Source organism: Taudactylus pleione, unplaced genomic scaffold (genome assembly GCF_031769625.1).
Source record: "Taudactylus pleione unplaced genomic scaffold, aTauple2 ptg000019l, whole genome shotgun sequence".
In the NCBI taxonomy this organism is placed as follows: Eukaryota; Metazoa; Chordata; class Amphibia; order Anura; family Myobatrachidae; genus Taudactylus; species Taudactylus pleione.
In genome coordinates, this window is record NW_028284421.1 from 30,090,767 (window position 1) to 30,113,107 (window position 22,341).

A 22,341-nucleotide genomic window follows, 5' to 3' on the forward strand; every position below is an offset into this window, starting at 1 on the left:
ATACTTATTATACATAAACTGTTCATGTGAAATAGTGGAATTCACCAGACGATGGGACCTCATAAATTGCTTCTGATATAATTACTTGTCTCTTTATAACCTGAGTATTAGGTACTCAGGGCTTTATTCAGAGGCGGCCGTACGGTCTACAAATGCACGGCCGCCTCGATGTTTGTCTAGTGCGCATGCGCACGAGGGAGCCAGCTCCTTCGTGCGCATGCGTGAGACCCGCTACGACCGACAGCGCCGGTCGTAGCAGGCCTCTTTCCAAAGGGGGCAAGCTGTCAATGTTGATTGACAGCTCGCCCCGTTTGGAAGGCGGGCCAGGGGGTTGGCAGCCCAAACAGAGGCGTTCCCATGGGAACGCCTGCCGTTTGGGGGAGGCCCCACTGACATCACTAGTGATGTCAGTGGAGAGCTTTCGGCTCTGATAGAGCCAGAAGCTCTCTGGGGCTTACGACAAGTGAGACCCTACCCTAGGGTCTCGTCATAAGCCCCGATGGTCGCGATGGTCAATGACCATTGCGACCATCACCCTAGCGGTCGTTAGAGCTGTGGGTGTTAACCCACAGCCTAACGACCGAAACAGAGGCGGGCGGTCAGGATGCAAGCGGCCGCCCAGTTTCTGAGCGACCGCTTGCATCCTCCGACCTCCTCTGAATGAGGGCCTCAGTTTTGACTAGTGCACCCTGTGTGTGTGTGTACATTTGGTGTCTGGCTATTCATTGCAGCCCAAACACTTGCCATGGAGATGACGGTGATCCTCAGGCCAAGGTGACAAGTTTAGAGTTCCTTTTTATTTTTTATCTCTGCAACACAATAAATCAGTGTTAACGTATAGGAGTACCATGTTTTACATTGATTATAAATAACAGCGACAAGAAATGGAGACATCAAAAATAGAGATAGTTATGTAAAAACTCAGCACATAAATTCCCATGCATCTTGTCTATAATATTTCAGTTGTATTACTAAGTGCTATGCTACAAACTACTGTGATTACTACTATTGTTAGTGTCTTTAAGGTTGATTATAATAACATCAGAATCTCATACATTTGTAGCAGAGATTTAATAGCACTGGAAATGATGAGGCAACCTTAAGAAGCTGTTTAAAGGCCTCCATACATCAGAGATTGATTGCAGCAATCGTACAATTTGCAATCAATTGTGTATAAAAATCTTTCCCTTTTTCAATCAATTGCAGATGCACAATTGCCACAATCGATTGAAAAAGGGAAAGATTTTTATACACAATCGATTGCAAATTGCACAATTGCGACAATCAATTGCTGATGTATGGAGCAGCAAGCTTTTTTATGTGGGATTTGCAAGAAAAATAAGATTAATGTAAAGTAATGCCAATTTTCTTGATTACTTAATTGATTTACATAGTTTCTAGATTTCATAATGGTTAAAATTGGCACAATTTGTCTGTTAAAATGCACATACAATGTGTTAGTTGGTATAAGAGATGGGGGCAAATTCTGCTGCTACTCCTATAAAAATGTGGTTAAACCAGGGGCAGAAGTATGGGAGACAATGGAGACGCCTGCCACCGGGTGCCAGCACTGAGGGGGCACCTCCTCCATCACCCACAATGTATTCACCCCACTTAGGGTTGTAAATATGGGGGATAGGGGGGCACTAAATGATAACTTGCTTCCGGGCGTCTGGGATGGACTTACGCCACTAGATTAAACTGAATATGATTATATGTCTCTATGTTGGGTAATCTGGAATATCTATTGTGATTTTATTAGGTGAAACCTGAGGAATTATTCCTCCCTCCTCAGCTAAGAATACGTCCACACGGTCACCTTTTTGAGGGCACGCAGGAAGCAACATTATTTAGGCAGGAGCATGCAAAAGATACTTAATTCATGCACCAGTGCTCCTTGCACTCCCAAAATAAGTGTCAGTATAGGTTATAGCACAAAACGCTATTTATATTACCCTGGGAGAAGCCTATTTTATATTGTGATTGTTATTGGTTTGATATACTGTATAGTGTATATGCCTGAAAAGTTTTTTGGATGAATGGTATGTGGGCACCTATTAACATGGTATTGGACTAATGACATTTCTCTTACCCTCACAGTTTCTGCTGGCCACTCTGTGTAAAGAGCAGAAAGCCGCCAGCCCTATTGTCACCTGAGTGTCCCTTTGATAACTCTGTTTACATTTACACAAGCACACCCTGCACTTGCACTTTCCTATCACTTAACAACCTCTATGTACGGGCGAACAGTTTCCCCTCTCCCTCCACTTTCCTGGGATGCAGCGCCTGGCCGCCGCGTCTTATGGGACTGTTGATGATGTGTGCAGCCTCCGCAGCAGCAGCAGCCCACCATGTGTACGGAAGGCCGGGCCACCGCTGGTGCCCATGATGCGCTGCTCTCTGCCCAGCTGTCTCTGTGTGTGCCATCCGCGGCTGTCAGAAGTCAGGACTGTCTCTATATGGCTATTACAAGTCGCTGCTGTCTAAGGGCATTCGCGTCGGTAGTAGCAGATCTCTGCCTGTAGTAAATCTCTGTCTCTCTCTGAACACGCCTGTTTGGGCTGCTCCCTCCCCCCTCTCTCCGCCCTGCAGTCACATCCTGCAGTCTCTGTCTCTCTCCTGCTGCTGTCTCCGGGGTCTCTTCCTGCTGGGATTGTGAGAGACATCTGTGAGGTGTCTCGTAAGGGTACCCCCGCCCAGGCGAGCTGAGTGCCTGCGAGTCCCCGGCCTCTCCGGACTGTTTCTGAGGAAAGGGCCTCCTCCTTCTGCGAATCTGTAAGGCCCTTGCCAGCTCCTTCTACATGTCCTACCCGGACTGCATACGGATGCCTGTTCCCCTATCCCACTCCCAGGCCTGAGCTGACTGTCTCTCTCCCGCTGTCTTTGGATACATCAGCGGCTGGCTTTGGACTAGGTGGCCACCATCCTAATGACGTTTCATCAGACTGAGCTGCTTGGCTGTCTCTTACACCCTTTGGATGTCTCTCCCTGCTGTCAGGAGGCCTGAGATCTTCGGGGACAGAGAACGGGGTAACTAGTGCATTCATGTCAGCATCACCCTATCCTGTAGTACAGATCCTGCGCCTGCCACACACCCCAAATCCCTCCTGCTTCCCCACAGCCTGCACCCACCGCCTCATACTAATCACCCCCAATATTCCTGCCACCTCCCCAATCGCCCGCTGTCAGTAACAGCCTCCCATTACCAAAGCACCCATACACCTCTCACCCGAAATATCCGTCATCTTTTCTGCCAAACCTGTGTCCCAGCCCCATGCCAGGCATTCTCTTTGGGTAATCTGTATGTGCATATGCAGTGTTAATATTGCTGTCAGTATGTCCGGTATTTGTGGTATGTCTGACAATATTTGGGATATGAGAAGAGTACTTGGAAGGAAGATGGGGCAGTGCTGCTGCTGAGCCCTTTTCATTTAGATGTAGCCTATGTAAATTAAACAGTTGTATTCTGGGTCTGGTTAACTAGTTATAATCAGAGCGCCAGCGTTGTCTGCAGTGCTGACTACTACGGACACTGAGCAAAATGTTACTATACAAAAACACACCAAAACCTCAGCACTTATATTGAGAAAAAACAGCAGCCCAGTGTGATAGTGCTCAGCCGCATGTTTGTCTAGCTCCAACATATTCTGTAGAATTTTGCAAAAAGTCATGTCCAACATGCTAGGATGACAGTACAGTAATATACAGTGAAACAGAAGATTCCCTTATGTAGTAGCTCTGTGACATCCTTTTTGTCAGTGTAACATTCCTTATACTGTATCTCCTCCTTTTACTCCCTAGTGCCCCACCCTATAGGAAACCCCTTTCTCCATATACTAACTCCTAATAACTTGTCATATCTTCTCTCAATCCATAACTACTCTTGTCTTTACAAATCCACCACTTTTGACATATTGACCCATAATGTAAGCACTATTTGGCTATGTATGCACTATATTTCTTTTCGATAATCTCTGTAAACTCCTTTTGGCTAGTTAGACTATTTGCTGGAAACTCTTGCAGCATGTAACCCGAACTGCAAATTAATTTTATAAACTCTTAAGGTACACACTTGGCGATATTTTACCTGATCTGGCCGATTCCGACGCATCAGAACGATAGATCTAAGATTTTCAGATGTAAAATATGTCCTAAACGCGAGTCCCCACTCACAATCACGATGCCGATGCGTGTCCCCGCTGGTCGCACATTGCATCTTCAGATCTGCCATGCTGTAGGGCAGATCTGACAATCTGGGACACGATGCACTGAAAAAAAAAGAGAGGATGCACGATGTATCGTTTGTACATACACCAAATCGTGAGCAGAGCTGCCGGGGGAGTTTCAAGGGAAATCGTACATATCATATCGGCAGCACATCGCCAAGTGTGTAGGCACCTTTAGGGGCATATGTATCAAAGCTTGATGTGAGATATATATCACCAACCAATCAGCTTCTAACTTACATTTTGCAGGCTGTGTTTAAGAAATTATAGTTTGGAGCTGATTGGTTGGTGATATATATTTCACAATTTTATCTCACATCAAGCTTTGATACATATGCCCCTAAATCTAGTTTCTGTTAGATGAGCCAAGGTCCTGGAATTTTATTCTTTATAATTATGTTATAACATGTCTCTTTTTAGACTATACTTATGATAAATATATTTTCTGCAATGCATTTTGAGATGGTCAGCTCCTTTTTTTTTTTTTTTTTTTAAGAGAACTGTTAACCTTCCTTTAGTTGTTCTACATTTTATTTATAGCAACAGTGACTCCTTCCTGTTAGACTAAATTCAGCAAACCCTTTAAGTAAATTGTTCACCAGTGCACTGTATTGTAATTGCATGAGTAATCTCTGTAGCTGTTAACCAGAGATCTTCACGTTTAGTTGAAATGTTCTTGATCACCTCTTTTTATGACAAAATATTTCTACTTGGAAATATCAATACAGTGGTTATATATTATTGCCTACATCCCACTATTTCAAATGTGTCAAGTGGGCAGTTAAACATATGACTGAGTGCGTGGATACATGTATACTAATCATCAGTATAGCCACAGCAATACTTGTCTCTGTTGAGAATGGAGGGATGGAGTTGAGGCATTTTTAGTGGATAATTTCTGTTGTGTGGACTATTGGCTACAACACAGTGTTGTTGTGGTCTTTCTCTGCCTGATGTCATATGGGTGAAATAGGAGATAAAGCTTGGCCTTACAGAGCAGCCAGTGCAGTAACATCTGTCACTAAAATCTGCTCTGACCCAGATATGTGGAATAGTCCTGATTATGGGAGCATCAGGCCATAGCCTCCGCAGGCATAAACTGATATGGTGCCTGCATCACCTCTTCATTCATAAGCCTTGTCATTTTATATAAGCCAGTGTAGAGTTCCACTAGTCTCTCTTTTAAATAGTCCAGTGAGGGGTTAATCATGTATTTCAGCTTGCTGCACAAAGCCCTTTTCATGTTGTGGGACGATGACATTTTCACATGACAGGAGACAAACCCAGGATATCCCATAGCGGGAAAGTGCAATCTCCATCATTGAGTCACTACAATACAGTGGCTCATCATTTTACTTGCAGTGGTAGCTCCCATTTGCAGTACAGTCCTGCTATCAGTGAGTCATTTGTTGCCCCCGAATGTACCCTCTGATGCTTTATAAATTATTAATGGCCTTTCTCATCATGTCAAAGGATACAACATGTATTTGTTCTAGTAGTGTTCATGTGTCATCTTTGGATTACTTGAGTTCCCGATCACACATACTGCCTGTCACTTAGTTCAGTGCTCTATAATACAGTGATTATGTGGATGGTATTTTCATCATTCTGGTATGATTGGTATATATTGCAGCCTCTTTTTCACAAAGGTTAAGGTTTGTGTTGCCCAAAACAATACTTTGGCACTCTGTATAATACGTAAACTAGTACACCAAATCTTACTGTTTTGATTGGGTTATTGCACAGCCAGACAAAAGAAGAACATGAATGTAAATTATCTTCAATGTCAATGCCCATCCTGGGCCTAAATCACAGGTACTGTATTTATCATCTCTGGCATACATTATAGGTTTCTGTAATACATTACTTAGAAGAGGACAAAGGGGTCATTCCATGACTAGTGGACCAATTGTGAACATTAGTCCCCACCTGCTCATTGTGCGCTGCGGAGTCGGTGACAGTGGCAAACACCCCCACTTTGAGGGCAATTGTATTGCTGCTATTGCATATTGTGAACAAAAATTTCCCCAAAGCTAATCTGACATACAGGGCCAGAAGGGTCAATGGCCAGATGGGCTGGTCCGGTGTTTAACCCTGGCCTCCCAGCTCCGCCACCCAGCGCTCTGCCCGGCTGGGATACTGAAAGACGGGGCCGTACCTTGTGGTCAGGCCCCCACGACTCGCGGCATGCCCCCATGAGATGTAACCACGCCCCTTTTGCGGGAACTCGCGCGCAGGGGGACTGCCAGGGCTGATCAGCAGCCCCAGTCCGTCCCTTCTGACACATATGCCAACCTTCATGTAAAATATTATCAAAATTGGAGATAGTCAGGTTGGGACCCCTGGGCCACATGACATGGAATGACCCAAATTAAAGTCAGGTTTTGATATCTAGAGATCATCTTCCTCCTCATATTAGAGGCCCGCATGATTGTATCATATACAGTGCATAGCCTGTTTCACACTTGTGTAAATGAAAATTCATCTGACTATTTGTGCAAACGCCATTCATGTAATTTCAACAGATTTCAAGTGGGCTGTGTCTCTGGCATTTACCAGTGACACCAAGGTATATGCATGTGTTTTATATAACCGTTTATTGTTATTTTATAATCTTATTTTGTGGATTGCCCTAATGTCGCACTGGTTGTGTCTCAGCATCTTTTTCCTGTGGCTAACTATTGGCTTATCTGGTGTAAGCATTTATGGGACACTCTTTAATCTCGATGTTAACTGTTCCGAAGTTTTCTAGAAGTTTGCTGTAGTGCTCTTATAAGTAGGTGTTTTTAGCTATGTTTCCTATTAATATGCTAGTTATTATCACCCATACTATTGTAGTAATAATAATGCAGCAGTTGTATAGTCTTTGGTCCTGTGTAAATGTTACATATTGCAGTATATTATTTATTTATAGCCACTCTAACATATGACATTGTATGTATTGTTCTATGATATTGTTCATCAATCTAAATTATTTCCATGTTGTCATGTTCTTCGGAGCTATACTGTATAATAGTAGGACAAAGAAAATCTTCTTTTATAACAGTACATTGATAACAAACCAAGCGACCTATAGATCTTAAATTCATATGCATGTCAGTCTTGGTTAGTAGAGTATGAGGCAGTGTCTATTTCAAGTAGCAATAACCAATTCACTGTGTTACCCAGATTTCTGTGTCAATCTCTATTCTACACTGTCACATGTGCTATGCTGGTGAATGTCATTCCTTTGTGTAACCCATATGACACATCACATACTACGCCCATCTGTCACCCTGGAATGTCAGATATAAGCTGTAAAAATATGGGTGGTTGGCAAAAACAAATTTGTAACAAAGTTATTATTAAACAGCATTATATTGATACATTGTTATACTAATGTAACATTTTTTTTTTACATGTAACTTATGTAACAATGTTAACACTAAAAGAATTCTAAGTCGCATGTAAACTGACATTGGATGTGGCTTTGACATCATGTTAGTAGATGCGAGAAACATGATGAAAATCTTGATTCTCTTAAATAATGTGTTTATAATATTATAATTGCAAAAGGTAAATTATTCAAACCTTAAATAGTATTTATTTGTAAGTTTTATTATTTGACCTCCTAGTAAAACATATTGGAATAGTGTATAGGTAGAGAATGGAATCAGAGGGGAGCATGGAACAAACATAATGACACAGATGAATCAAATGTCAACAAAACAAATTAGTTATCGCAAAATATTTGAAAATGTAGTAGTATGTCAGAAATATTAAGCAAGAAATTAAGATTTTTTTGTGGAAAATGACTGATAAATATCTATTTAGTGAATATCGCAAAACCTCTTGAACTTGCAATTTAAAAACAGTAAAAATGCAATATTTTTGTATGTATCATTCAAAACTCGCAAACATGTATTGGATTTTCTTGCTCCTGTTTATTGCATGACTCAGATGGCGTAGAAATAGCTTTTTCACAACATGAAGGTATGAGAGGGGGATTGGAGAGCCCACCCATGTAAGAGAAGACCTCCCATGCAATGCAGCTCCTCCTTTTCCTTGGCCTGCTTGTTACTAATGAGCAGGAGCCTTCATCACAGACCACTTCAAATGAATCTTTATTTATTATTAGTTATTCTGCACTTATAATGCTGGGCATACACAGCCAGATAAAATGTCTGTCAGACCGACAGACATTTTATCTGGCCGGCTGCCAGCCGCAGATGTCGCCGGCATACACTGTGAGAGAAATCTCACAGTGTATAGCCTGACATCCGCGCTCCGCCCCCGGGGGAGGAGACATTTCCTTGTTCCTTCCGTAGGAAGGAACACAGGAAATGTCTGTCTGTCGGCTGCACTGGGCATACACTGCCCGATGCGGCCGACAGTTACCGGGTAAATATCGCATCGGACGGGCATGCTGGACAATCCTGCATGCCCGACCGAGCAATATTTAACCCTCGGTCGCCCGCACACACGCTACAATTATAGGGGCGATCCGCCGATATCAGGCGGATCGCCCCGATAATTGTAGCGTGTATGGCCAGCATAAGTAAATGGATCCACATTTGTGTTTTATATATTTTAATTGAGAAACTGTAATCCTATCTTACTGCTAATGGGTAATTGAGATATGTTTATAGTTTAAAATAACAGTAGACACATGGCATACTGTATAACTTGCAAGTTTTTTAATATTTTGTTGGAAGTATGGAAATGTTACAATTTGTTCAACTAGGGCCATAATAATAATCAATTAATGGGTTCTACACCAGATAATTTCATATTGCTGCTTATTGTGGCAATGTATTTGTACTTTGCTTTCGCATGCTCTCTTTTTACTCTGCCGCCTGCTCATTATAAGAAATTATAGGGTAAAAATGCGATATCAAGAAGAAATAGAGATCGCATCTTGCAAATGATTACACATCAGGGACGTCTTAACAGAGGAGGGGGTCCGTGTGCACTCCCCGTGCGGGGCTCCCTCCTCTCCCCCCGGTGGCCAGCAGCCGACAGACGCCGCTTGCCAGCCACTGGAGCATTAGTAGACTCCGGGCACTAGAGTGTGCCCACAGTCTACTACGCATGCACAGAACGCAGGAAACATGGCCGCGGCGGCCATTTTCCGGTGTTTTGTAGACTCTGGGCACTAGAGTGTGCCCGGAGTCTACTGCGCATGCGCGGTGGACATTTTCCCGTGTTCTATGCAGCGCTGACACCCGACGCGGGACCACGGACAGGTAAGTTAAAATAAATATGGGTGCAGGGTGTGCGTTGCGGGGCCCCCCTGGACCCGAGGGCCCGTGTGCCCCACACACACTGCACCCATTATAGATACGCCACTGTTACACATGTTCTAGCAGTTTGCGCAAAGCTCCTTGTGCGTCTTTACTTTTGATACATTTCTTTTATGCGAAAAATGATACATGGGCTCCATTTTCTTTTAATGTTTGGTGATTTTGCTGCTATTGCATAGCCCATGCAGAATGCTTTCTCCACACATAAAGTTAACATTAATCATTGTAAATATCAGGTTATGGTGAGACCCACAGGTTACACCTAGTGACAGTTACAGGCAATAGTAAATATTTTAAAACATTTTAAAATGAGTGAATTGGCACCATTTGTGGTATGAGTTCAGGTAGCTGGACAACCTGGGGTTGTTTCTACTGTAACAGGGAGAACATGAATGTGAGATCCTCCCTGCAATAGTGAAAAGCAGCCCCAGGCTGGTGAGTGCAGGGCTGGTGCCTCAGTGGGGAGACAGGCAGTAAAAAATGCCATTCATCCCTACAAGAGGATACCATGTCTGCTTTGAAAAGCATTTGGATTCCTCCTCATTCCCTTGGGCAGTTGGGACTGATGTAATTAACGAGAGTGGCAACTAAGGCCCTCAACAGAAAAAGTACACAGAATTTGAAAATAAAGTTTATTTTACCAAGTCTCCCCAAAACAATAATGTATGACAAAAGGGAGCAGAGCAGGGACTATTTTAGTGGAGCAAGTCAATGAAAGACGGACGTCCAAGCACTTTCTTGGTTTATGCTGCCTAATTCGTTAAAGGTATATCATGATGGACTTTATTTTTTACCATGTAGAGATTGATATGTATTATCCGGTTTCTTCAGAAAAATTAATGTAAGTCATGTTCATTGATACACAATTTCAGTGTTTCCCCCTTTTTTTTTTACTTCTCGTATTTCATTTATGTGAAAAACGATTATTACATTTCAAACGAGTCCAGTTCCCAGTAGGAGTCTGCTGTGGCATGATAATAAATAAAGGACTGGGATTATCACTAATGTGCGTACATACTAGACGATTTTTTAAATGATAATGCTGATAACTACACATCGTTACGACAATTTTGTTTAATCGTCTAGTGTGTACCCACTATATCGTTAACGACTCGCGGGAGCGCGCACCATTAACGACATCCCCAGTCATCTGTATTTGCAGTACAAACTGGGGATATTGTTAGTGATGACATGCTGCTTGAATGCAGCACGGCCCCGCAGTGCCGTCGTTCATCATTGCCGACATCGGCACGTGTGTATGCACATACCTATGTTGGCACCCCTACCGGATTCCGCCACTGCCAATATCGCTGGGTATACACATCATCTAGTGTGTACACAACTTTAACATGGCTGGAGTTGACCTGAATGGAGACTGTGTTTTTCTCATAGACAACTTTACGTGGCCCTTTTGTGTGTCGCGTCAAAACTAAATCTTTTCGTGCTGGTGTCAAGAGGAAAAACTTCTAAAGTCATCTACAAGGCAATCTTATAAGACCTCGGGGAAAAAAAGATCATCTTCGTTAATTCAAAATTGCTCCCGTGCGAAGCTGGGGCGGGTCGCTAGTTAAATATAAAATAAAATCTTATTTTCTTGTTTCTAGATCTGAGATACTCCAAATTGAAAAACAAATAAAATCCCATAAAAAACTACACACCCGCTCAAAGAATATCCAATGCAAATGGACTATGATAGAGGGTAACTGGGACTCCCCTTCATTAGCTAGTCACAAGTTATATCTCATGCTGGCAAATGGTAAACGTGAGACCATGGGCCTGATTCAGACCCACTCGCGAGCGGCTGTCAGCTCACAAGTGGGTCGATGTTATGGACTGAGCATGCGCACGACGGAGGGAGCTCTGTCGTGCGCATGCGCCAGACGCGACGAGCGAAGGAAAGTCCTTCGCTCGTTGTGTCCGATCAAAGGGGGCGTGCTGTCAATGTTGATTGACAGCACGCCCCCTTTGGTGGGCGTGCCGGGGGCGTGCCTCCCTGACGGGGGCGTTCCCACGGGAACGCCTCCCGTCAGAAGCCGGCCCACTGACATCACTAGTGATGTCAGTGGGAGTGATTTTGGCTCTGATAGAGCCAAAATCACTCCGGAGCTTGCGGTTGAAAACCTCAACCGCAGGCTCCGGCTCGCAAATTCGATGGTCGCGATGGTCTCGACCATCGCGACCATCACAATGCACGCTCGTATAGCCTGTGGGTGGTGACCCACAGCTATACGAGCGTCCAGAAGGACGCTCCATGAAAATGGAGCCCGGCCCTCATTCAGAGCGTGCGCTCTGCTCAGAGCGTACGGCTCTGAATGAGGGCCCATGTTCGGAGTGAGTGGATGGGTCTTTTTTTTTTTCTTGTGTGGACCTATTTTTGATTTGTATGTTGTATTACACCCCTCCACACACACCAATGATTTGGATTGCTACCAAAAAATGTTGTTGTTTTTTTTATTTCCGACAATAACATTTGTATGTGTGTGGTTATATTTTTCTACTTTTCTAATATTTACTCTTTTGCTGTAATGGTCAGGGGCATTAGCGTCCCCATTTATTATAACTAGTCCAGGGATCCCAATCTTTCTATTTGCAGTAGCATGCTGTTTGTTATCGTGTTTGGAATGCATCTTGTTCTATCCACATGCTTTTCCCATAGATAAACACATGTTGGAAGCCTAAAGAGAGCGCCAAGTTAACTCCAAATGCTAGATTAAAAAAAAAGCATGACAAATGCATTTTCACTCTTGTCTTAGGAGCGTAAAAAAAAAAAAAAATTGCTAATGGAACTCCAGCGAAACAAGGTTTAATATATTTGAAGGACACAAAATACTCAGAAATATTTTTCTGAGTTGGATGCATCTCAAAATGCTCCTAGTTCTGCAAGGGTAGCATATGCTAGGAGAAAACAGTAGTAATATGCGCACCAGGTTTATGCCAGAAGATGAGGCTATCCAGTGTTATGGGGCCCGTAAAAACCAACCAACAATCAATTGTGCTAATTCTGCATTTTCTGATGATATTGTAAAAAAAAGAAGAGCTAATTCGCGGACTTGGTTGTATTCCTCAATTGTGACAAAAATAGTTTTTTGGGTTTTTTTTCGTTTTTTTTTTTTTTTTTTTTACAAAATAATGTGCAAAATACAGATTTGGCCTGATTGATTGATGACATATGAAATCCTTTAGTCATAAATGCTGTAGTTACATGACTCAATTTGTACACAATATAGTACTTGTGTAATTTGTATAAGACGGTCTGTCAGTGTCTCCACAGAGTAAGTAATAAATAATAAAGATGCATTTACCATGTAAAACAGAATTAAATACATTTGCAAATTAGAGATGAACGGTTCAGTTTTGGCTTGGTTAAGTTCGGATCTGAAAACCGAAAGAAATCCGAACTTGTACTAATTTGGCGAAAAGAACCGAGCAGAACCGAACCGCTCATCTCTAATGCAAATACAAAAGTACTGATTAAACACCAAAAATACAAACTTCTGTTGTCTGCTCCTTTAGATATCAAATGCCAGATCTTCGTTGTGCCACCGACTGAATGCGTATATTTAATGATGCAAATAGACTACAGCAGCTATACTAGTCATTTATATTTTATATAGCATCAGTGGAAGGGTTCAGGGTGCACTTAGCTAATCAGAAGTGACTAGCCATCATAATCATCACCAATTTGCATTTTGCGCCAGGTGCTGAGCACCTGCAATGTATATCCTTTGCCTCCCAATAGGTGCGCATACGTCAGTGGTGCGTCTGCGTGAGCTACTGTTACGTAAACATGTCCTTGCTGCACTTGGTCCCTTTCCTCCTCTGTTACGGGTAGAACCTAAAGAGATCTTTCAGTACGTACCCGGTACAAAATTACACATTGATTTCTAGGTCAGGCACACCGTGTGGTTGCGTTGTTTCATCTACCAGGGCCCTGATGTCACCCCAACACAAAGGTTCCATATTTCTGACCTGCAGAAGATCTCTTTGTGACAGTAAAAGTATGAGAGGTGTTGCAGCTGTCGGGAGTGGGGTTGTGATAATTGACTTTTAAAAAAAATATGCAATGGAAGGTCAGGTTAGCATGAAAAAAAGTCTTTTACCTTAATGGTTCTTATCTGGAAATTTCAGTTTTATTCTTTATTGGATTATTAATCAATTTATTTATATTTTTAAAACTGATTACCATGATGTGAAATCCTCAGCGATTGTAGTAGCGATGCAAATTGCTGCAATTGATTTATACATGCTGGTAGAAAGCTGTCCATTGTATTTTAAAGTGTGTCATCACAACCATGTTTTTGTTGTCTTTTTTTTTTTGTCCTGCTGTTAATTAACTTTAGGTATATAGGCTTGTACAGAACTTAAATTATTTCTGCCCTTATAGCATAGGAGCCTATGTTGAACAAAAGAGCACTCTGTTCCTGCAGGCAGAACATCTATTAACATTACCACAAAAGAGCTATCATTATTTTACAAAGAGAGCATGTTTCACTCCTACTAAAGTAAAAAAGATCTGTTTCAGCGAAGAGCTACTAAGCACCAAAAGAGCTGTAAGGCCACTGTTACAGTGTACAAGATTACCCTACACTGCGAACTGATAGGATTTCCTACAGAAGGGAAGCACCATTCTGATAAATTACTGTTACCACACGACTAAGGTCACATCTAACTGCTTACCCCCTCAGCACCTACAGTAAACAGACTACATGTCTGCACTGTTGTATCATAGGAAACAGGCTGCTCTATCCATAGGTGACTCTTTTTTTGGCCTGTTACCACCAATAGGGGGGAAACAATGAAAGGAGTGTCATGTATTTTAGACTTTCTTTTTCGCTGTCTAGTAAGAGGTGCTGGTGGAGGTCAGAAGTGAATAAACTAATGTGTAATTGGTGCAGCATATTTGCACACCGATGTGTTAATTTGTTCCAAGCCAACCAGGGCGCCATCTTTGACCAATAGTTAGGAGCCAGCAGTAACTTTTTAGACACTCAGGGCCCGATTGAGTAAGGATCGCTAATTCAACTACATACGCAGATCGACATTGCGCATACGCCGCACTGCGATTACGGACGTACAGAGGAAGCCATCTTAGAGTGAGTGGCAGGCTGTGAGTGTTGGGGGTGGTGACGGGGGAGTGGTCATAGAAACGCAGGCGTCTGTCCGTTTGAACACTGTTGCATGGTCGTGCATAAATTAGCCACTGTGATCGCATACGCAGTTGGAGTACTCACTGCATGCAACGAGACTTGCAACTTCTGGAGCAGGTCAGACCTGCTGTAAATGTGCGTGACTGGGCCGATGTGCTTCGATGGTACCGATGTTTATGCAGGTATGCGACGTAGTGCGGATGTGAGAAAGTAGTAGTGGGTGTCTCTATGCCGGATGAGCTATGGCAGGCATTAGCATACATTCGCAGCTGTGTCCCGTACAAATTTGCAGCTGCGCACGCAATAGCGATCCTTGCTGAATCAGGCCATCAGACTACCTGTCTCCTGGGATTTGTCCAGACCTAATGACATGTTAGTTTTCTATCACTTTTCATTTGTTGAAGCTTGATATTGTTCTTGCATTCCAGAGACAGTGGCCAATGGGAGGGCTCCGGGATCTCATTCACTTTCATAATGTGTTTCTGCTGCATTCCTTGTGTCAATGTAGCAGGGTGGGACACATTCTAAGGACCATGTGTCAGTTCCTCTTGTCACTCGTGTTCCTTTGTAAAGGCAAAGACTGTCTGGCTTTGTCTCAGTGGGGGATGCCACGCTTCTTTTGTATGGGCTCGCGGAGTCTGTAAATGAGGAGCATTATCCATTTGCCTCAAACAACACGATTCTACGCTATCATCTCCCATTATATCCCTCCAGTTTTTTTGTATATAGAATATAGTGTACATTCGGCTAATAAAATAATTTTTGTTGCTCTGTGTAAGAGGTGGCAGGAGCACTGTATCACTTTACGCCTCATTAGTCATCTCACTATTTCAGGTTTATAGTGCCAGTACGTAGTGTAGCTTCCTCTTGGACACCAGTCACCCACACCATGTCCATTTTCTCCTGTTCTATAAATGGACATTGCCCACACAATTCCTGTATACCATCTGCATAAAACTATGTTTCTCTTCCAGAGACCATTCATTAAAAGGGAGTTTTTTCTATTCTTAAAGTACTATTGCTATTACTGTACTATTCCTACGACTGTTGTAGAATTACTTATCGCATTTCTCAGATCACTGCTTTTAAATATTGGTGACCAAAACAAATATTGGTGACCAAAACAATAGTTTATGTACTGACTAAAGGGTGATTATATATTTGGGGAATCTGTATGTTATACCGCTGGACCTTAGCCTGGAAGGCCGGCAAATGAAGATCCCAACTGAGTTAAAACCCCTAACCCTCCCCTCTACCCTCCTAACCTCCCCCCCCAGGGGTGCCTAAACCTAACCCTACCGGGGGGTGCCTAAACCAAACCTCCCCCCAGTGGTGCCTGATGCTACCACCCTTCCCCTAGCCTAGCCCTAACCCTCCGTGAGTCCCTACACCTACGAGGCCAAACTTCACTTTTCAGAGTTTGGTACATAGGGGTCAGGCCATAGTCCCATCTGATAAGAATGGAGACTGCCTTCTGCAGGAGATTTCTGTGAAATCTCCTGCTTTGTGCTATTAGTACATAGTAACAATTCATAAAATTATGCAGAAACTGCAGTTTCTACATAATTTTCAGAAAAAAATGCCTGATAAATAAGCCCCTTAAAGCAAACTATTTATTTTATTAAGTTAAAATATAATAAATACCATGTGGTAAATGACATATGCTGGGTTTCACAGCAATTGGCCAGATGATGTTTAGAGAGTGGGGTAGTCCTGCAATGGAAACCAGTGTACACTGTTTATCTCTTGTGCTGTGTACAACATCTTTTAGGGGCCTTTGTATCGTTTTTTACATGCAGTTTCTGCAAACTTTTCTGTAGTGTACCTATGTACTAAAAGCACAATGCAGGAGATTTCACAGAAATCTCCGGCAAAGTGCTAATTAGCGCTGCAGGTCGCAGTCCCCATTATTATCAATGGGGCAGTGGCGTAACTAGGTATATGGAGCCCAGGGCAAATTTCAAAATGGAGCCACTTAAAAATGGGGCATGTCAACATGACACACACCCCTCTCTCATCACTCTGAACATTCCTTTCCATTCCATATGCACCTTAATGCAGTGCCCCAGTAGTGGTCCTCCTTATGCAGGCCTCTAATACAGTACCCCCAGTATGCAATGTTCCCAGTAGTGATCCCTCTTATGCAGGCCCTCAGTAGTGCCCATTATACAGTATCCCCAGTAGTGGTCCCCCATATTCAGGCCCGAGTAGTAGTCCCCCTTATGCATGTCCCCAGTAGTGCCCCTTATACAGTGCCCCCCCAGTAGTGGTCTCCCTTATGCATGCAAGTAGTGATCCTCCTTATGCAGTGCCCCATGTAGTGGTTCCCCCTATGCAGTGCCCCCAGTAGTGAGCCTTATACAGTGCCCCCAGTAGTGGTCCCCTTATGCAGGCCCCCAGTAGTGATCCCTCCTATCCAGTGCCCCTTATACAGTGCCCCCAGTAGTGTTCCCCCTTATGCAGTGCCCCCAGTAGTGCCCCTAGTAGTGCCCCTTATACAGTGCCCCCAGTAGTGTTCCCCCTTATGCAGGCCCCCAGTAGTGTTCCCCCTTATGCAGGCACCCAGTAGTGATCCCCCTTATACAGTGCCCCCTGTAGTGGTCCTCTCTATTCAGTGGCCCCAATAGTCCCCACCCCCATGCAGTGTCCCCAGTAGTGGATCCCACCCTGATGTAGTACCCCAGTAGTAGTCCCCTCCCTAGTAGTGGTCCCCCCCACCGATGCAATGCCCCCAATAGACAACACACGAGTTAAAAAAATACCACTTACCTTAATCCCCGCTCCAGCTCCTGCTCCCGCCACCGTCAGCACCACCGTAGTTCTCCCGGGCTGGTGCGCTCTGCATTATGAGAGAGATGTCATGATGTCTCTCCCATTACCCACTGCAGGAACCGGAAGATGGCGCTCATGAGATACTCCAGCCTGGCTCTTGCAGTGGGCGCAGCAGCCAATGAGAGTCTTTCTGACTCTCATTGACTACTGATTAACACACACATCGCTGCCGGGTGGCGGCGATGTGTGTGCAGCAGCCAATGAGAGTCTGTCTGACTCTCATTGGCTGCTGGCTGGTTAACACACACATTGCCGCCGCGCTGGCGGCGATGTATGTGTAAATACACTAGCCGGAGCCCGCTATTGGGTAAGCACTCAGGGGGAGGGAAGGGGTTCGGCTGTGTCTGCAACACAGGACTGGCGCAGGGAAGCCTAGTGCCAGTCCTGAGTAAATGTGTAGCGCTAACTGCACTCACTGCGGTCAGCGCTACACTGGCTATCTAGGGCAGGCTGGTAACGTGGTCGGCGGTGCCGGTCCCACGGCGCCCAGGGCATGGGCCCCGCTCGCCCTGCCCTAGTTACGCCACTGCAATGGGGACTGCAATGGGAACTACAATCTGACACCTATGTACAAAATTCCTAGAAACAAAGCTTTTCAGAGTTTAGACACAGTAGATTACACCATCTTCAAATGGTGTAAACGGCTTTAAGCCTATGGAGGCTGTAGGGGCAGGAGAGAAATCTTTAGTTCTCTCCCCCGCAGCCCCGGAAACTGACACTGCACATGCGATTATTAGTACATACACCCCTTAATATGCTATTTAATTCTTTTGCATACTTGAATGACTCATATGGTCATCTGCTTCAGGAATTAGCTAGTTTTACTCACTGTGTTCAGGTTAGAGGATATATTTCTCATGATAGCTTTGCCTCGCATTATGGTACTGCATGAACTAGTTCTGCTGGTAAGGAGTGTGTCAGACCTTTTCCTTAGTTGTGCACTGAGCCGTGCCTGCTCACTCTGGGAACAGCTGGAGGGAGAGGAAGCACGTGTCTCACATGACCCTATGACATAGAGGCGCATACAATTAATTCTTTATAGGAAGGCATCATGACCCCCCTCTCATTTACAGCCCCTCCTCTTTTCCAGCCCTCAGGGAAGTAGTAGTAGGTATAGGGTAACATTTCATACTGACTATCTGCAGTATGTAACTAGCTTTTTATGGCTAAAGCTGCATGCACACACAACGATTTAGTAAATGAATGATTTTAGTAAACTATTTTCGTTAATTTTTTTCAAGGGAAAAATGGATGAAAATAGTTTACTAAAATTTTTTAAATTTTTTGGAACTACAAATGATTTTTGCATATTCCCTTACTGAAAATCGTTGAGTTGGTCAGTATGACTGAACTACAAACATGAACGCGCGTGAACGATAATCGTTTATCGTTTTAACTCAAAGTATAAAGTTTTTTTGAATGATAAACGATATCTTCATCGATAATCGTTAAAAAAATCGTTGTGTGTGTATGCACCCTTAGTAATTAAAAGTTGATTTTTGTTTCTACAACTATATAGCCAAATTGCTAATTTGTTTACTAATAAAAATAATTTACTTAATATGTTTTTACATTGATATAATCTAATATAGGTTACTTTTTTTTTTTTTTCGTCAAAAGAGAATGAAGTGAGAGCTATTTAATTTATTACTTAAGTCCTAAAATGGCTATCATCTAGCAGCTACTACACATTATGCAATTACTAATTGTTCAAGAAAAACTGGCTTCTCCTCCTTACCCTGACTCCTCCTCCTCCCTTTTTTACTGTGAAACTGGGCACAACTTATTTTCTCCTCTTTCCTGTAAACATCTCTGGCATATATAACTTCAGTTCATTACCTTCCTTCTCCTCTACACTCATAGATAACCCGACATTTCCCTATTTTTCATTCTCTTGCACCCTTTAGTGTCTGCAGTAAATTGGAGAGGAAAGCAGTTTATTTTTTGTGTGCAGAATATGTAATATTGATGACGATCGGCTTCCACTTCTGATTTTACATTGTAATTACAACTTTAGTGCGGGATGTACTAACCTTGCGGCGTACATCCCGCCATGTTTTGCATCCCTACTGATCGCATATACCAGTGATTCCCAACCACTGTCCTCAAGGCACACTAATACCCCTTTTCCACCAAAATTCCGGGTCTGACCCAGAGTTGGAACAGAGTTCCTATCCGGATCAGACCCGGAATTTAGCCGGCGCCAACTCGGGATATTCCCGAGTTGGCGTCGCTCACACCGCAGTCGGGTCTGCATAGACCCGGCTTTTCCGGCGTGAAAGTGGACGCTTGGAGATTACGTCATCTCCAAGCACCACTGAAGCCGGACCAATTGGCCGGCTTGCGGCGCACTGCAGGTCATCAAGACCCGGAGTGCGCCATACACACAGCAGGGTTTCACGGACTACGCCCATGTTAAACCCTGCTATTTACCTGGGCTGGATTGCCGGGTCACACGACCCGGCGATCCAACCCTCTCCCCTTTTACACCAGGGAGCTGCCCGGGTAAACCCTGCAGTAACCCAGGTATTAGCTCTGGTGTAAAAGGGGTATTACAGTCGTGGTTTTAGTGATATCCATGCTTAAGCACAGATGGTTAAATCAAAATAACTGAGGTACTTGTCACCTGTGCCCAGCTATGGCTAGCCTTAAAACCTGGACTGTTAGTGTGCCTTGAGGACCGTGGTTGGGAACCCCTGGCATATATGATAAGTACACAAAATGCGTTAAAACCCCGAAAACTGGCATACACCGCTGTTTTCTCCTGGCAACAAACTGGAGCATACACTGCTGTTTCCTCCTGGCAACAAAATGGTGCATACCCTGGTGTTTTCTCCTCGTTTTATTTTTCAGGTGCACTTTTAAAACTACATATTTTTTTAACTTTTTTTTTTAAAGCAAAATGTGTCTCTACATCAGCCCTAATGTTTGAAAAAGTTATGCCCACATTGAGCATGAGCAAAGGGAAGATGAACATAGGAGCACTGTGTAAGGAAGCCTATGCACTCAGGATCTGATTCAGAGTTGCACACTTGGAAATAAATGTTAATAAACGCACCCGCCCCCCCCCAATCCATCCGCTTGTGGAAGTAGCCGTCATCACTATCAGCATGCATTTGCACCAGGCCTAGGCCTGCAAAAGATCTTCTGAAACCGGACGGATCTCTGCATATGCTCACCCCTGAATAGCTGGCAATGCCGCCTACACACCAACAGCACACTTAACCTATGTGCGAATGCTACGTTAGACCCACTCAGCTACATGTGGAGATACGACTGAGATCCATACCTCTCTGAATCGCCTTTAATTACTTTAAGTTGCTTATGCAGGCTCTGATGCATGCACAGTTTTCTAAATTCCACGAGATATGTCCACATGCAGACTTGTGTGCAGTTTTACATTCTGCGCAGAATGTAAGAGAATTTAGTGTTGTATTTAATTCAAAGCAGCAGTGTAATTGCCACATACAGACCTATACTTTCAACCACTAAATAATGGGAATCTGGTTATTGTGTCCCATATGAGAGAAGCACATACAGTAAGTACTACAGTAGTAGAATATAGTAAAGTAGGGATCTACTGCTGAGGGGACAGCACTACCATTAGAAAGACCTACAGTAGGTGGTTGATGGGTGTCTATGTACTGAATGCCAAAAGTTTAGTGCAATCAATTAACAGGCAACCCACATGTTTCAGTAGTATGACATTTGCAGCTGTCATAGAGTGTGCATTGTCATTGCTTGCGGGCTAAGGGGTTGACAATAGTTTTTTTTGCCATGCTATTTACTGGGCACCTGATGTAGCAATTCAATTGTTTTCAGGTGCATATTAATTAGACCGGGTTTAGCTGCCTAAGAAAGTTAAACCCGTCTAAAGTCCTGGTTATCGCACATTTCTGCTCGGCACCTCAGGTAGGTGCGAGCAGAAATCTGTGCACCTATGGCTACTCATGTCCAAATGGAGAAATAATTGAAATGCTCCGTCGGGCGCCCACTAGTAGCAGCCGCAGGCGCTAACAATTGAATTCCCCCCTAAATGCTTTTCTAACAATCTCCAGCCAATAAGAGTGACAGTGCTTTCTCCATATCAGTGGTACTGTACCTGACAGGTGTGTGATAGGGTGCACTAGTATTCAGCACTTTTGCCCTGGGGGCAGTGTGAGACTACATTTTGGCGTTTGCAAGACCTTGGGCTACAAATAATGTACAGTTGAATTTAATGATGTGCACAGTGGTGTTAATTTATTTTTTGCAACATACTGCGCACTTTAAATATTCCATTTTCACAATAACGCACAGCATAAGGGCCGTATTCAATTAGGAGTGAAAAGCCGTTTTCGCAAGTTTCAGGCAAAAATTTAGCCTGAAAATTTATCTCCGTATTCAATTCTAGTCTGTGTTCGCCTAAGCGAAAAGTCAGTGCACTGAAATAGGTGAAACATTTTCTCCATAGAATAGCAGGAGAAGTAAAGTGCAAAATCTATATTTTGGGGTGCAGATGTTGGAAGCCACACAGAACCCTTGGTACACCCCCCCCCCCCCCCTCCCAAAGTACAATTCACCCAAAAAAAGAAGAAAAAATTCCAGGAACACTCCAAAAAACGCCTTAAAAATTTGGGGCAAAAATGAAAAAAGTGGGGGAACAACAACAACTAGCGAAATAAGCTTCTGGGGGTGCTCTAAGAAAGGGCCATGTGCTTTTGCGATTGCAGGTGCTTGTATGACGGAGAAATTTCAGTTTTTCTAAAACTTCACTTTAGACACATTAAAATATGATAGCACCCATTTTGAAGCACCCCAAATTTGATGGGACTACTTATTGTCTCCAAAAAACTCTCCTTTTTCCCATTCTTC

The 22,341-nt window shown here is 43.5% G+C and overlaps 1 protein-coding gene across 1 annotated transcript in view; it reads left to right on the forward strand.

Moving 5' to 3' along the window:
* The first annotated feature begins 2,503 nt into the window (after nt 1-2,503).
* MYO9A (myosin IXA) overlaps nt 2,504-22,341 on the forward strand; it is a 129,797-nt gene continuing 109,959 nt past the window's right edge. Inside the window, exon 1 of the mRNA XM_088446395.1 lies at nt 2,504-3,030. The gene's annotated coding sequence lies outside the window, so the exon portion shown is untranslated. The remainder of the gene's footprint in view (nt 3,031-22,341) is intronic.